Raw genomic sequence first — 18,035 nt, forward strand, 5'->3', positions numbered from 1 at the left:
AACTTTTAGAAGCTGGAGGAATTGAGAGGTGCCTCAGAGCTGGACTTCTTCCAGCAAGCCTAACCATGTGTGCAGCAGCAACTAATAAGCTCTGCAAGGAGTGAGCCAAAGGCTCCCGTGGAGCCCTTAATTCAGCCCATGTGCATCTTCAGAACTCTCTCCATTATGCAGCTAAATTAGCTGCACTCTTGTGTGCGAGGTGGCCTCTCCTGGAGGCAACCCTTCGGGTCAGACTGCGGGCGTAATGGCCGTTGAAGATCCCAGGTGTTTCTGAGGGTTTCCTTAGAAACTTCGGGAAGCCTTTCTGGCATCAGTAGAAATTCCTTGAGTACTCATAAATTCTTCACTCAGACTCACACTTTTGGCAATAGTCTGTAGCTCTATCCATTTGCTTTAATTGGATACCACCTTCTTCTCCTAACGGCAGAACTGGGAGTCAGGTTCCTTCTGAAATGGTGTGGACAGGTTGCTTGCTCCCTCCAAAACACGTATGTAGCTGAGCATATGATGTGTAATAAGTAGCTGCTGCAGACCAGGGAATGGTGTTGAGGGTGGTGGGGAGGCATTTCTGTATGGATACTACCTAAAAGCACAGTCTAACTCTTGTTCTGATTTCATTAGAGAGCTGTGTGCAGGGGAATGGGTTTGTAAGAACTCGGGGAAGACAGGCCAGCTAAGGAGACTCACTCCGTGGCATTCTTCCAGATATACTTTTGTCTAGAAAATCCTTGGCGGCGATGCAGGGATTTTCATGATTAGAGCTGAGTAAAAGATTGTAAAGGGGATTAAATACTGTAATCAAAATATTCTGTGAAATTGGTCAAAGAACTGTGTTCCTCACAAACCTACAGGGTTTGGGGGTTTTTATTTTTAATTGCCTAGCAGGCTTAATAGCCTGTGGTCATGTTGGAAGAAAAGAAATTTTTTTTTTTTTAAGTAACGTTTGGAAAAGTGATGGTAAAAGGAACAGGTAGATAAGAAGCATTTTCTGATTACTTTCAATCTGACAATCATCTGCTTGTCCAGTGCAAACACAGTGAGGACTGTGACTGCCCACGGAGGAGGCAGTAAGAAAGGAGGGAGAGAAAGGAGGGTGAGCGTCCCTCTGCGATGCCCTCTGCCAGCCCGCTGTGCAGCTGTTGTGGATTCCTGGGGGACGCGCTGACACAACGTGGCAAAGGCAGCTGCGGACAAAACCAGTCAGAAAAGCATTTGCCCCGGGTTCATCCTTGTTACTCACTGGGGTGGCTGCTGGAAGTTTCACTGGAGCTGACCTTCATGAAATGTGTGGCTGTTTATTGACATTTATGTTAGTGAGGTAAAGCAATGTTCTCCTTTGAGGAAATGCAAAATAAAGCCTGGTCTATTTCTCTGCAGGGTGCCTAGCTGCTGCAACTGACTCTGTACTCTATAGTGTGCTAGTAAACTGCTAGTAGGAAGATCGTTCGTAGTGTTGGTATTGATGTGTCCCCATTCTTGCAAAAGCCTAACTGGCTGCGAAGTATGTTGTGCTTATTATCTTTTAGGAAGTCATATTGTACCTCTTATTAAATGAGCTATTTACCTTCTGATGCAGCAGCTGGGTTTTCCTCTGGCTCTCCTGTTCCTATCTGTACTTTCGGCCATGTGATCCAGGCAGTGAAGACTAGATAAAGTATGTTCACATGAAATTCTGCTGTGTTAACTTAGAGTAAATCAGGATTGATGCTGCTGAAGTCGGTGGAGATACTGAAATTGAAAACAGAAGTCAGTCATCTATAATCAAAAGTGACAGAAGGGATGAAGCATCACAAGTATTTACAGTGCCACTTTTCCCTCCATTTCTCTTACTCACGTTACCAGTTTAAACTGGTCTATCTTTCCAGTCCACAATGTGGCTCATCTACCCAGGAGACACGTTGACAATAGGGATCAGGACAGCCATTTGACATGAAGGTAAGAAGGAATGGAGGGCTGGCAGCACTTCCTATGTTAGACACCTCCAAACTCTGCACCTGGTTTTTCCCTACATCCCGAAGAGCCCAGAGGGGCCTCATGGGGTGCTGCAAGACTCTACATTTTACTGTGAGGATAAGGGGAGGGCGTGGAAGTCACCCCATGTTATTTGCCGTAGATCTGTTCCTTATCTGTTCCTAAAAACTGCCAAGAATGCATTTAGTACCAACTAGGGGGACACACAGAAGGTGCCTTTCACACTGGGAGGCAGCCACTCTGAACTGGGTTGCAGCAAGGGGATGGTCTCAGCGGTGGTACTTCACGTTTGGCACACCGTTCCCCCCAACCCTGTGCCCCAGGTGCCCAACGAGATGTTCTCTGAAATGACCTGCACATGATTCAGGTTTTAAACAGTTTAAGAAAAAGTTCTTAAATTAATGCATCTTTAAGATGGAAACACGTTTAAAACAGAAAGAAACGCAGAAAGATAATGAAAAACGTTCCCCCCCTCCTTTTCTATACCACATCAGATTGACTTATCCTCTGTTATGTGGCTTTACTTTGAAACAGATCACTCTCATTGCAACACGTTTAATGCTGCCAGCCACCACATGGTTATTTGGCAGCTATTTAAAGCTCAGATCATATTACTCTGTCGCAGTGCTAGGCACCCATGTTCCAACTGGTATACAACTGATCTAAAGAGAAATCAGCTTCAGGTTTTGTTCTCTGAAATTAAATGTGACGGCATGATCTCTATGATCCTTTCCCCCCCCCTTTTCTCCTTTTTTTTTTTGTATGCATTATTACTTTTTGGAACAGCATTTTGCTAGCACCACAAGGGAAATTCAGTTAGGTTGTCAGCCTGATATAGTGTATTATCAGACACGTTAGCTTTTCCTACCTCTTACATTTGCTTAAGAGCTTATAAACCACAGAGAATAAAAAGTGCTAAATAGAATGAAATGACCTGTCAAGGGTAGATATAGTATTTGTGAATGACTTAAAAAAACTCCACCAGCTTCAAGCACTCCAGTCTCACTGACTGCACTATCTTGAAATTTGGCCTCTTTCTTTTTTCCCCCAAGTAAAGCGCTTTGATGGTCATTGATCTTTGATGATTGTTTCTTGAAAAGGACTAATTTTGTCTTCTCTTATTCAGTCCAGGACGAGATTTTGTAGCAGGAGAGGATGCCATTATAAGATTTCAAATAGATTTGAATCCTGCTCTTAATATAATGAGCCTAATCTTGAATTTTACGAAACATTGAACAAAGTCAAGACAAGCGACTCCCAAGAAGAATTAACCAATAAATACTTTACACTGCAGGGAATTTAATTATTTTATTAATGGAGAATAGGAGAACTTTCCATAGGAAATAAAGTGACTGATCTCATACCCAGGTCATTGTTAACCCTGATAGATGTATTAAATTGAGGAGCTGGGGTGATCAGCTTGCATTTAACCTCTCTCAGGAAATATGGGATAGTGCTTACCCAGGAGCTTCAGCGGGTATTGATTAGGAAACTGAAGTTTCATATGTAATCCTTTCACTCCTTTTTTCTAAAGTCCTGTCCATGTCATTTGTCATCTCCCCCCCCCCCCCCCCCCCGCCCCCGCCCCCAGCAATTACATCAAAACCTCTTCAGGGTTTAAAGCTTTGCCCTGAACCTTAAATAGCAGCTTGCTAGTCAAAGCATATTCCTGTATGTTCCAGGACTAGTGCTAAGGTTATGATGTACCTTGTGTCTTTGGCATGTACATCACATAATCCTGTACAAGAGCACAGCTTTCAGCCTTCCCCGAGGAGCAGGCTTTAGGGAGGGAAGTGCTAAGACTCCCTCGGAGCACCGCATGCTTTGAGGTGCTGGTGTGCTGCTGCCATGCACACAACAGTCCTGGACATGCCTGGTGCTGAGATGAGCCTGCACAGCTACGTGAGCTGCTCCAGGACCCACACCGGGGTCCAAACGTGGGAGGATACAGCTTAAAATGCAGTCTCCAGAGATGTCTATGTAGCAATGTACCCTGGGCATGCCAACTAGCTCCCAAAAAGTTAGCCTGAGTACTGGACTCTGCCGGCTGATGGTGACTATGCTGTGGCGTGCAAGACAGAGTTGGTCAAAGAGAGAGGAGGAACTATAACCTGGACTATGCTCTCTGCCTTACCCACAGAAACAAGGCCCAATGTGCCAGTATGGTGTTCCCATCGCTGTAGCTCCACCTTTGCCTACAGCAAATGTTTGGTTCTTGAAGCTGCACGACACACCATTAATTTGTGGGTTTTCCAAATGTTAGCTGTGTCTGAGGAAATGAGCCTGGTGGGAATCAGAACAGAACGTGGTACGTGTAGGTTGTGACTCTTCAGCTGGATTGATACAGTATTGTATAGAAGCTGTGCAGAGCTTCATATTTCCTTGGAAGATGTTTCTGATAGACTACTAACTCTCTGGTTCTACAGAGAATGCAGTCCACAGGAGGTACTTGCTTCTAGTCACTATCAGAAAAAAAAGCTCTAACCTGATCAAAAAACCCCCCAGCTCCTATCAGCTTAGTTTTTGTAGCCCTAATGAAAACCTAGTAGTACCTTATTGTACGAACAGTCCCATAGAAATCAGCGTCACAAGGCAATGACGTACATGCTCAAAGACAGGACGGTGACAGCTGGTTCTAGTACATGAGACCCTCTTATAACTCTAACCTGTGATTCACCCAACAGGAAAATATTTGGATAATGTTTCTGCAGTAAGAAGCATTACTTCGTAATTCAGCTGCGTGGGAATATTAAGTAATTGTATTCCAATTATTAATTGCTATAAAAAGGCATGTCTGACATCTTTTCTCTGCAGAAAAAGAACCCCAACAAATTCTATGCATATTTCAATGACAGTGAAATACCCTTCAGATTGTCCTTGGTAATCTGTGCCCGTATCTCCGCTGCTCCAGCGAAATGAGCGCATCCCTTGAAGACTCTGCATGAATCAGCTTTGGGCTCTTTAATTTAATAAGGAGCTTCTGCACTCAGAGAGGGAGGAAATTCATGAACTAGAGAGACCAGAGTTAGCCCCAGTTAGAAGCTAATGCCCTCCATCTTGGTATCCGAAACTCTTTGAACAGTCGTACATTCAGATCCTTATTCCAGCACAAACACACTGCCTGTTCAGTTATCGCCTGTATGTCTAGACATAGAGATACCTTTAGATGCAGGAGTGTTTAAAAACTGCTCAATAATCGAAAAAGACAGGGCCCTGAGAGAGCGATTTAACAAAAAGCATTTAGCCCATGCCAGCTTTTCAGTGCAGCTGGGTTCCGCTGATGAAGAAAGCTGAAGGCGTGGCTTTACTCGTACTGCATGAGCTTCTGAACTACCTGTTCTATCAGCGTAGGACAAACGGTCGGCAAAAACAAACTCTCACCTCACGAGGCAAGGATGCCCGCCAACTGCCTTCTCTGTGAACGAAGAGCTGCAGCCTGCATCGCGTTTGTAGAGATTTCTATTTGCTGTTTAGCTTAAGAGGGGACACGGGTAATATCCACGTTACCCCTGTGCAAGCCATAACCCATGTATTGTACGCAGGATGGAAATCCCGTCAGCTGATGCCTACATCTGTCAGCCCGCCGCCGTTCACCCTCACGCAGCGACTCGTAAGAGCGGGCTGGAGGAAGAGGACGACGAAACCTTTGGAGAAGGGGCGCGTGGGCCAGGGGTGCGTTGCTGTGGCGAGGTCTGCCCGGCGCCAAGGGGCAGGCCGGGCCGCGGCAAAACCGCGGCGTTGCCAGCAGAGCCGTGGGGCAGCGGGGCCGGAGCGGAGGAGCCCGGGAGAGGCGCGGGAGCGCCGCGGGAGCCGGCCGGGCCGGGCCGGGCCGGGCCGGGCCTGGAGGCAGGCAGGCGGGCGGTCGGGGGCTGCAAGGCGGCCGGCGGCCACCGGGGGGCTTCATTTCACCTCGAAAGGAGCTCAGCCGAGAGCTGCTTCCAGAGAAAGCGGCTTGTTAGCGCTAACGAGGGCCTGGCTTTTCTCCTCCCGTCGCGGAGCGTTTGCTGTTCGCTCAGGTTTTCTCCGTTCCAAAGCATCTCGGCCTCCCTGTTTATTTTGGGGGGCTTCAAGTCTGTCGGCCTTCACGGAGTTGAGGCTAATACACCCAAGCACGTTTTACCCTTCACGGGAGTCTTGTGTTACCTTAATAACAACAAAGGCCGTTTCTGGGGCAGGACAGCCCCAAACGTTGTGCTAAAAGCTCTTTACAGCCTACCAGACTCCTGTTCCCGCAGTGCTGCTCTACTCTTTGCTATAAACGGGTGCTTCGATAATTTCTTGCTTAAATAATTAGCCGTGAGAGTAATACATATTAACAACTATAATACGTGGGGGTTTTTTTAAACACACATATTCATTCATAAGATCTCAAAGTGCTTTTTAAATGAGGTCACCACAATTAACCCTATCGAACCACTGCTGTGAAGAATTTCCAGACGTGCTCATAACTGCTGCTGTCACTCTGCATCAGCCGGGCAAATGGTCCCGTTTCTAACACCTTTAAGCCAAGGCTGGAACCAAACCAAAACAGCAGGAAGCCTCCATATTAGATAAGGTTTTTGGTCACAGAAGCTGCTGCTGCCCTGAAGGGAGGAAGAAAACAGCCTGGAAGCATTGGAAAATGCCCCGCTGTGGTTAAAATGGTTGGGGATCACTGAGGAGCTGAAATGAGGAGAAGCAGCAGTTGGCAAAAACTGGAAGAGGTAGCAGTGAGAAGGAGAGCGAAGTTTCTTAAGTAACATGTAGCTTAGAGAGCTGTCACAGTTTTTGAGATAGGCTCCTGCCCTTCCTCGGAGAAAAACGTTCCCAGTGATCTGGAAGAGTGAGGGTGCTAAAGCCCTAAAAGGAGGCCTCCAATTTTAGAAATGCCTCTCCTCTCCATAATCCCTCCACTTGTATAACATTTTCTAGGTATGACATTATACAAACTGTGTACCTGACAAATCCTCCGTTTGCATTAGCTTTAAGTGGCTTCCCTCCCATCACTCCTCACTGTTAAAAATACATTACAGAAAATACTATCCTGCCGAGGAAAAAGTATGATGACTCTGGTGTCATTTATTTCTAAAACATTTTGGCACTTTTTCTGCTGGGTTGTCTTTTCCCTTCAGCTTCGAGTGGGGGAAGGGAAAGTGCAGGGTTAGGGCAAGATTTTTCAGTTTCCCTGGTTATTGCGTGCGTGCGTTGCAGCCCACATGCCAGGCATGATGGGATCTAAATGCTGAGTAGGAGCAGTGAAATCCTCAGGAGGAAAGGAGAACAGAAAGCACAGAGAAGCCACAGTTCGGGCTGCCGTAAGGATGGCCATATCGAATCGGACCAAAGGTACTGGCCCAGGATACTGTCTTCCTACAGTGGCCAGTATTTACAGAAAGACTGTCAGCAAACAGCAAGTGTAACGTGACCTTTCCTCTCGAGTGACCTTTCAGCTTCTGCAAAGGGGACAAATTCACACCTGCTTTCACCTCCTTGCCACATGGGCTAAATTTGTCCCTCCACGTCCAAACGACCCTTCGATCTCCTTCACTCCTTTCTCCTGCAGGCCCCCGGCTGATGCTCCAGTGCTTCTGAGGGGCTGCTCGCGCAGGGCGTTTCTGAGCATTAATCACGCCGCAGAGATCCGTTTTCCCTCTGATAAGTGCCCAGCTCAATCTGCAAGGAAAGGAGGAGAATCAATCTGCCTGATTGCCATAGACCCTTCATTTTGCACTCCGCAGCCCCTTGCCAAGCGGAGCAGCAGGGGAGTCTCCGCTCAGTTGCTCCCAGCAGGTGTCACTATGGAATGGGAAAATGCAATTCCAGGGCCGGGGAAGGAGCCTGGCTGCAGGCAGAGCATCCTCTGACACTGCCGCTGAGGTAGCACGCTGCTACGTCCGGGAAACTTTCATAATTAGATCCGAAACAGATGTGCAGCCGCCCTCTGCTCCCCCCCTTTTTTCCCCTCCATCGCAGCAACCCTAATAGCGGCTCGGAGAGTTTTCTGATTTTTTAAAACATTGCTTAGCAATGAATGAAGAGACACCCATCTTCATGGATCACTACCCTGTGTAGTAACAGAGCACAATAACATGTAAAGTTTCCAGAACTGTTGGTAATTACTGATAAGCCCAGTTCAGCTCTCAGTTACATACAAAGCTGGGTAAACAATGGGAGGAAAAAATTAATTAGAGCCCATGTTTGCTAAAGCTGGCTAGCGATTCCATCTGATCACGTTCCTGCTCCTTTTATTCCCTTTGCACAAACATTTGGGTGGTCAGGTTTTCTGGCACCTAGGTGTGCAGGAAGAGCTTTTGTCTGTGCAAATAGTACATCTCTCCCAGGGCATGCGCCCTTCTGGCGAGCGCTCACCCATGCTCTGCCCTTGTGTTTGCAGCTGGGAAGGTGTTTGGAGACCTGGGGAGGCGCAGGTTAAATGGTCACCTCTCCCAAGCAATACTGGGAGCCTCCACATCAGCAAGAACAACAAGGGAAGAGGGAAGAGAGGAAAACCAGGAATGGGAGACAGTGGGAAGGACACTCATCTGGAGACATTTCGCATGTGTTTTGGCCCCAGAGTACTCCTGTGTGGTATGTTTTCTGTCACAGTAAGCGCAGCCTACATGAAGAGGCAGAGGGGAATTCAGCATCTCACGGAAAGATTCTCTTAGGCATGCTCTGGACATGCTGGTGACACAAACATTGGGCTTGGCTTGGGTTGCCTCGCTTTCTGGGAAAACCGGGGTGGGCTCAGTTCTTAGAGTTTTGTCCCAGCCAAATGGTAAGGCTTGATGAGTGCTACACGGCAGCTTCAACACTGCATGGGCCGCTTGTCCCTTCCCAGTTCCTCATCAGGGACTCGGGCAACTTTTGTCTGTTCCAGGGGACTGAGGGTGTCAGAGGGTGTTGCCAGGGCTCTAAAAAGCATGTTCTCCTTCATGACTGATTGAACCCTCTCACTACAGTGGGTCTGATTTACTAATGTCAAAGCTAGCCCAGCCTTGAGAAGGTGGTCAGAACGGATGACCTCCAAAACTAAAATGACTCCATAATTCTATGAATGTGGGGTCACATTTACTCAGCCATGTCCTTGAGCAGAGCCCTTATGTTTTCTGTATGCCATTTACCAGTTTTATGTAGTGGCAATGCCTGTTCTTCCACTCTGCCGTTCTCAAAGATCAGGAAGGCTGAATGTGACATCTCCTCGACTGATTATAAATCTGGTGTACATCTTTCCCTCTCCTTCATCCTGGGAGGAACTTGGATAACTCTGCAGGTGAGGACCATGATTGGTCAAGGGTGAACAGGGAAAGGACTTCAGTGCCCTCAGCATCATCTCCTGCCATGCTCCATTCCCTGAAGTCCTCCCTCAGAGTCAGGGCCTCAGTGGTTTCTTCAGATTCAGCTCCAAAATGTAGAAACCAGGTCAGGCAATTATGGGGATGGCTTGATGTTTTGCTGGCAATGAACAGTTTGGTGAGACCTGGCATCTGCTTAGACTCATGATGTGTTTCTCCTCTTGCGAAGAAATGCTTGGCAGATGGATCCATAAAATCTTGCCCTTAAAAGCACCCCTTTTATGAGTTGTGTTCATGCCCTGGTGCACAAATCTGTGCTTTATGGGGTGCTGGGAAAGGCTCAGATCAAAGCTAATGTGATTTACCCATGATACTTTCAGCAAGAAGAGGAGTTCATAGAAATTATCTATGAAGACAATCAGGCTTCATATATCCTTTCCTGTACTTTATGCAGAGTTGGGACCACAAAAAGAAGGGTTCTGGGCAGAGGCCTAATATCGGTCCCTCCCTTTTCCCACTAGCACGTTGGACAACATGCACCCCATCTAACTTAGCCTGCGGCGTCTCCCCTTGGCCTCCAACCACAAGCATCTGCCCTGGCAGTGTGCTTCTAAAACCAAACTCGGACTGTGTGGGTGGAATTAAATTCTCCCCTCTCCCTTTTTGAGGTACTGTTAGGAAAAAAATCATCCCTATGCTCTAATTTTTGTTTATTCTGAACACAGTTGCTGGATGTAAGCCATTCTAATTAAACTGCAAACTTCTTTTGTAGAGAGCTCAGATGTTGCTGAAATCGATGTCAAGCGTTACACAAGTCTCTATCATTTGCACTGATCTTTCTAAACTCTGCTAGCATAGAGAAGGAGTAGCAAAAAAAAACAACTCCAAAACCCAAAAACAAGCCCCCAGATCTATTCACTGTTGCACTTCGGCTGTCCCTGGGGTCTTCATGGAATTTACAAAACCAGAAGCAGAGCCTGACACAGGGCGTCAGCTGGCAAATGTGGGTGGTACTCGGGTGTCAGATAAAAATTCATTTAGAAATGCAGCCGAGGAGAAGAAAGCCTCCTTCCATACCCTGCACAGCCCTTGCAAATCAGGGCTCAAATGCGGTATTTTGGTATTTGGTGCTCTGCAAGTTGTTCCCCACGCGTAGGTTACAGAGGTGATGCTATTTTAACCTACATAGTTGCACCGGCTGTCCAGCAGAAGACCCCGAGACACTCCGCTAGTGGTGCGGGAGGGTCTGGGACATGAGCCAGCTGAGCTGCATACACTTGCTCATACTCAATTAGCAGGTTCAGGCTGCGTATGTAATCCACACTGCTTACAGTGCCAAGCCGCCAGTTGCCCTCAGCAGCTAATAATATAGAACTGCGAAGTAGTTAATTAAGTAGGTACAATTTATTCCATGGTATGTTCCCTACATGCAAAATGGTGTGTAGTTTTCTGCTAGCGATGTAGGATGTTGCTTCCAGAGTTGTCCCTCGTGGTCCTAGTCTCAGGTGCTGATTCCTTCTCGCACGCTCTGTGCGGGACCGTGGCCTGCACCCGGGGCTGTGGAGGCCATGACTGGCACCAAAGATGTTAGGTCTTCTTTTGGACTAAAGTCTTACTAGTCTTGGGGTCTGGACTCTGGCCTTGGGGTCTGGACACGATGGTCTTTCTTTGGCTACCTTTGCCATCGCTTGCCTTCTAAACTAGGATCCCAAAGAAGATCTACAACTGTAGTTCTTTGCTGTTGGAAAATAACAGTGTGGAGGGCAGTGGACAGGATGAGAAAGGTCACTTTTCTAGGCTAGCATCAGGATTTCTGTGGAAGCTTCATGCCAATTGCTCATGGTCTTCCCCACCAGTGTTTATTCAATGCACTGAAACACCAGGCGGTAGTCCAACGCAGGGATTCTCCATCAGCTTTGGTCATGCACAGAGGCAGAGAGCTGACTTATAGGTACAGTCAGATGTATGGGAAATGCTTTGCAGATAGAAAGGGGCTTGTTTCATAAGCTGCCAGTGAGTCCCCTTTCAGAGAGAAACATGTTTTTCAGGCTGCGTATCATGTTGTTTGAAGGCAGATTTATGACAACTGTGTTGTTAGTTATGGGGTGAAGAGGGATGCAGTGAAACTTTATAAGGACACTAAAAATCATTAAAGAAAAACCAAAACCGAAACAACACCGGAGTTACTTATGAATGATTGAGAGTAATCTGGAGGCTATTATATGAATGAAACCTTGCTTTCTTCTCTGTACCTGCTTGCTACAGTGAGATTTTAGCAGAATCTGCCATTTGTCTGGGTCAAGGTGAAATATCCGTTTGGTTTTGAGGAGGAATCAAACATTTTTACGGCACATCGCATCTTATTTAAAGTGTTATTCTTGGGATGCAAAGAAAGCTTTGCTACCACAATGTAAATGAGGTGTAAGTCCGCTGAAATAGACTCAGACCAGTCTAAGCAGAGACAAGAAAACAGTACCACATGTTTCTTTTAAAAAAGAAAGAAAGAAAAAAATAACAAACAAACCAAACAACAAAAAAGCTGGAAGAGAGAGTGAAAGATAAAGATGTATTTGAATGATCTGGTAATTATATGTACACCAAGAGCCATTCATTCATTTATCTATTCTTCCTTTGCCAGCATTGGCGAGCAGGCAGAAACGAAACTCTTCCAACCTTCTCTGTCATTTGCTGTTTCTTTCATCTGCTTTCCAGTTTCAAAATCAAACACTTAGCTCTCCCTCTGCTATGGAGATTTGCAAGGTTTCTGTTGTGTTTCCTTCCTTGAGTTGGCTTCCAGTTCACACAGCAGTGGACGGGCCCAATACGAAAGGTTCCATGATTAGTCCATAAAACTGAATTATTACTTTCAGGAGAAAATAGAAGGTCATGAATCCTGCATGTTGGGAATGTCACTCACAGTGACGGGGAAGGCATCTGGGTGTTAGGGAGGGCTGACGGACACGTAATGGACACAGCAACGTGCCACCTCTCTACCACTGGTATAGGGATAATTGCCCTACACACACATTTCAGACGTGCGGGAGGGCAAAGTGTCTGCCCGTAACAGTCTACGGTTTGACTTAGAACAAAATACAACAACAATTAGGAGGGGAAAGAGCAGGAATTAGGAGAGTAGTAAAGATCACACAGTAAGTAACTGCCTACATGCACAATTAGACAGTTCCTAGCCATTCTAAAGTGGAGTTGTGTGAATAATTGATTTTTCAGTTCACTGGTCAAACTGAAGAAAAAAACCATTCATTTTGGATTGACCTGAAACATAAAATTTTATTGGCTTTCCTGGCAAAATTAAAAAAAAAGTTAAAAAAATTGATTTGGGGTTGAAGTCAAAGTTAATGGTTCATTTAGTTGGGGGAACTGAAATGCTCGTTAAGTGCATTTTTAATTTAGAGAAGTTTAGAAATAATAGCTTTTGAACAAAAGGTTGAAATATTGTGAAAATATGGAAATAATTTCTCTTTTTAAAAATAATCTTATTTTTAGTCAAAATTATTAGCCATATCAAGCCAAAGTCAAGAACAATTTTGACCTGATCGGTTTGCCTAGTACCTAATGACACTGGTTCCCTCTGTCCTTCCACCTTGCTTTCACAGGATAGTGCATTTGTTGGAAGAAAGGTTGCAAACAACTTTTGAGGGAAATGACGATTTAATTTTTAAATGAGGATTTTTAACTCACTTCTGTTGGAGACAAAAGACGTAATTCTAAACCCATTCCTCGGTTATAAAGCTAAGATTACAGAGAAAAATATTAAAGTGAAGTGATTCTGTAGGGTTTTTTTTAAGGTAATATGTAAATAAGTAAATAAGACTTGACAAATGAAGAAAGTAGTTATTCTTAAGCAGTCCATCCAAACCGCTACTGGTAAAATTACTAATTACCAGTCCTGAGAAATAAACCAGAATAAAATAATGTGTGGTGTCAGAGTATTCGGATACCTGTCATGGATTTGCACTGGTGTTACAAAGTCATCATTCCTGCAGCGAACTGGCGGCAACCGTGGGTGCAGAGGGACACTCGGGGGTCTCTTGTGGAGCCGAAGACAGGGGAGATTGGTGTCTGGTCATGCTGGCTGCCTGCGTGTCAGCTCCCAAGGCCGAATGTCTCATTTTCACTCACTAGGGAAAAGCTGGCGTGCCTCCTGTGGGCTGTGCTTTCAAGGTTGCTCTTCTTCCTGCAACAGTTCAAAGATAAACAAGGAGCGGAAGCTATTTCCCAAGATCCCAAAAGGCACCCATCGCATGGACCCTGCGGGAGGTGCCTGGCAAAGGAACAGGATTTAGTGATTGTTTGGGTTAGTAGCAGGTTCCTACCTCCCAACCCCTTAATTTTCCTTATATTGAAAGTATTTTCTCTCTTATAAATACCATCAACTCTTTATTAGTCCTTCTCTTTCTCAAAAGTGTGCTTTATTTTTGCACATCATACTTTATATGCACTTTAAAATTACTGAATGGGCTAATTCTACTTGCATTAGCTGAGTAACTTCGAGCAAGAAAAGGAAAGAAATTGTCTAACATGACCACCCTTCCCACATCCATCTCTCAGAATCACCGACCTGGTGTATTTGGTGCACGGGGCCTCTGCCTGGGTCAGGGAGGAGAGATCTTCACTTGGAGGGGATTGTATCGACCTCTCCTCACATGGGCTCAGCACAAGAGTACAGGCAGTTATTTATGGCTCTGAAGCCTAAGCAGCTATTCGAAATGAAGACACCTTGATCCAGTTAGGTTATGGAAAATAATGGGCACTATACATGCACTTTGATACGTTTGCTTTTCTTTTGATTTGGCTGAAAGCCTCTCGCTCTCTGTCTTTCCTCTTCCTACTGTCATTTCTCTTTTTTCTCTTTCCATCCCCATTTAAAACCTGACTTAAAGAGTTTATGAGGAGAACCAGGCCCCAGCACAGCATTGATCTTAAGGCGAGCAGGTTTCTGCCCATATCAGTCCGTTCTTTGGGTGCTGCTGAAGCAATCGGACAATTCATTTATTTTATATTAAAACTTTATTAGGGACAACCAATCTTGTTTTTTCTTTATGTGTTTCTCTATTTTCTTCTCCAGAAAAATGGAAAGAAACAATCACACCAAGATGTATTCACAGAGCAACTAATAATGATAAAAATACCATCATCGCTGTCATTAATGACCATACTCTGATACTCTTTTTCAAGTGATAGATCACCTTATCATGACTTCTGTGGGTATCTCTGCAAAAGAAAAAAACCAAAGCTTCTCATGGTGTATAAAGAAATTGAAACCTGTTTATTTATGACTGGATAAGAATGAGCTGCCTCATTAATGTGGTATAAAATGGGTATAATTCAGCATTCCATAAAATCCTCCATGACGTGTTGACAGGTGCTGTCATGCACTATCACTTTTAGGTTATTGCACTCTAATAGACTACAATTATAGCTCATTTAATATGATATGACAGTGGAAAAGCACGTGTGAGGTAACAAGCAGTTACACTTACAAAACAAGCTGGTGGCAATGGGTACAGCTACAGGTAAATATTGCAGGAGCAAATCCCCTTTCCACCATCACAGGGCCCAAATCTCTGCGGCTACAGGTCTTACACATACAGCTCCTGCAATGAAACATTTCTGTCTAGCCACTTCCTTGCATTTTCTCTTATTTTCCCCACAAATGCCAATATTACTGCTTTCAGTTGTGCCTCCTAATGTTGCTCCAACAGTCGAAACCACAGCAGGGGGTGGAGTAGGCTTGAAGAAAAGCCGAAGCTGTAAGTAGCACAAGATTTATAACAGTTGGCAGCCCAACATCTCATCTCGTACAAACAACTCGGTTTCCTTTTGGCGGCCTGCTGTGCCACTAACAAGGCAGGCTACAAAATTCACCCACTGGGTGACGGGGGAAGGCGGCGCGAAGCACACGCCAGCGTCATATTTGTATGGTAGGAGAGTGGCAGAAATGTTGGACCCCACACTTTGGTTTCACTCATTAAAGGGGAAAACTGCAGAACTGATGCTGGATAGAAATATTTTTAACTGTTTAAAAAAAAGTCCCTTTGGGGAGGTTAAAGATTTCTCAACAACATTTGCAACCCAAGCATCGCAGGGTTTTGTCAGGGCAAGATTCACACTGCGGCCATGTGTATGGTATTATAAGCCAAAAAGATGCCAGCTAGTCTGTATTTTTGTCTAAGCCATATACTGAAGTGAGTGGCTTTGCTACTTTCTTGCTTAAAATGTTTTTCAGGTATTGTTTTAAATGCTGAGGTCGTAGCTGTGCTTGCACACTGAGCAACTGTAGGATATACTCCTTCTGCGAGTTGCCACACACTTAAATTCAAGGGTTTAAAAGCCTAGAAGCTGACTCTGTGTGATGTTTTCAGAAAACCAGCTTTCAGGCCTGTGCAGCTGTGGTGCCTTGACAGCTGGGTCACACCATATGGGTCAGGATGCCGCCTCTCCGTTTCACGCATCCACGGAGCCGGAGTAACGCTCCTCAACCAGTTCGTAATGAAACATCTCCTTTGCATTACAAAGAATGCGCTTATTTGCTGAAACTCTTTTCCTATCAGCAGCAATCTTACGCTTGGCATGCCTACTAGAAGAGTACACACGCAGCCTCCCCTGCTCCTCTGCAGCAGCACAGAAGGCTCAGCCTGGTGAGCCGTCGCCTTCCTCCCTCCTTTCCTGACCAGCCACCTCTCTCCTTCATAATTCAGTTTTCCCTGCCACTCATCACACCTTTCCGAACCTCCAGCTCCCGCCATGTCCTCTGTCTGCTTGCTCTGGCTCCTGCCGCAGGCTCAGTGAAGGGGAAGGGAGGTAACTTTCAGGTCAGGTCCATGACCAGGCTGCTGCTCCTCTGCCAGCGGGAAACAATTTTCAGCCAGCCCTGTGTGCCCCACAACCCGGGGTATTCTGACCACAGCTAATTTTCAGGGGAGACACCTATGCACACTTCAGCTTGATAATCCCAACTGGTTGCTATGTCCTGTGGACTTGCCCAAAGGATGCGTACTGGAGCCGTCGTCACATACAAACCCTGTTAAACTAACTGTGCCCTCTGGTTCTTAAGGAGAACGCAGTGCTATGGAAAACATCACAAATAAGCTCCCCTGCTAAAAATGGTAGCATGCTATTTTGCATCTCTTTATGCTATTTCATGCCTCCATCCCTAGGGAAGAATTGAATTAATACAGCATGCTGGGGTGCTGGAGAGAAAATATGAGAAGTGCTGGTATAATCACGCAACACTTGCCTTTAATACTATTGCTAATTTGGGGCAGGACTCTGAAAAGCTCCTGCTGCTCTTTGGAGAGGAACTTCCTCTGCAGAGTGGTGACACTTGGGATCCTGATCCCTTGGTTCCTTCTGACAATCTCCCATTTAATGTCACTGTTGTTTTAAAATTCTCCTGTAATAAAGACAAAATTGTGAATATTAAGGTAAACAGGAATACTTTGTTTAGTAGCTCTTTGGCATTTGGAAATGAATTAAACCAAATAATATCTAAATATTTAGACTACATTCATTAGTAATGATGCTTTTTAAAAAAGTTATCTCATGTCACAGCTATCAGCCCTTTTCTTCATTGTTGTGACCAATCTCAAATCTGCCAAAATCAAGCCTTTTTTTATTTATAAAAGTACTAAAATTTAAAAGCTTGCTTTAGTATGCCAGCAATGTCACATGGTTAAGGTCTACTAAGACAGTGTGAGTGCTAACATTGTCACAAGAAAGTAAACTCTGCTGTCCTGCAGGCTGAATGCTACAAAGAGTAGCATCTATATGCACCAAGCAATGCCTATTGCTACAAAAAAAATCCCCAAACCAAAAGGAAACAAGATTGAGGCTGGAGGAGCACAAAGCAGAAACCTTCACTTCTGAATTTTCTAGCTTTTTCCTGTTTGGCATGGAAAGCTGTCTCTGTAAATTGAAGGACAGTTGGACCCAAAGCTTCTGCCCCTGATCAGTGTTTGGTTGGCAGGAACAGTGTTCTCCGTGGTTTTGCTTGTTATTTTTTTTGTCCATACCTGAATAAATACTTTGTCGCTGAGTGGGGAGGTTAGGGAGGGAAATGAGAGTTAATGCTGCTTGAAATAAAAATCCAAGTGAATTTCTACGAGGATCTTCTGGGGGCTCCCTAGGGATGCCGCAGATGGCATGTGGGCCTCCTGCTTTGGACTGCACCCAGCAGGCACCTGTAGATGGGTCTGGAGGGGCGAAAGGAGCAGCGCCAGGGAGAGCATTAGACACAGAGGTTTTCTTTTCCTGCAAACTGGCTGTGAAACAGCACCAGCAACAGAGTAAAACCTTCCCTGTTACAAACTCTGGTGATCTTATCACACGTCTTTTAATACTTCACGCTTGTAAGAAGTTCCCTTCATCCCCCTTCTCATCCTCACTTCCATAGTCCTGGGAAAGCAATTTATTTAGCCCCCTTTGCTCTGTATGGAAACTTCAGTTGTGGCTGTGTGGTTTGAGTCAAGTTTTCAGGAGCAAATAAGTTTCACCCTGTTACTATAGAGTGATTTCTAACACATTTCATAAATTTCATTCTGAAAGAAAATGTCAAGTAGAGAATTTAAAGTCCTCTTTTTAGTGCCTGTCTTCATGAACTGCTCACAGTGGATAATGCCATAACCTCTACCGGTAACATGGAGTATTATTAAAGCCAGGCATTCACAAATCAGCGGGGAGGTAGAGACCTGAAAGACTTTTTGTTTTGTTTTTAGTTTTAAATAAGGATGGTCAGATCTTTGCAGGCCTCTCTTGGTTTTAGGCTCTGTA

This window comes from Aptenodytes patagonicus, chromosome 1, assembly GCF_965638725.1.
Source record: "Aptenodytes patagonicus chromosome 1, bAptPat1.pri.cur, whole genome shotgun sequence".
NCBI lineage: Eukaryota > Metazoa > Chordata > Aves > Sphenisciformes > Spheniscidae > Aptenodytes > Aptenodytes patagonicus.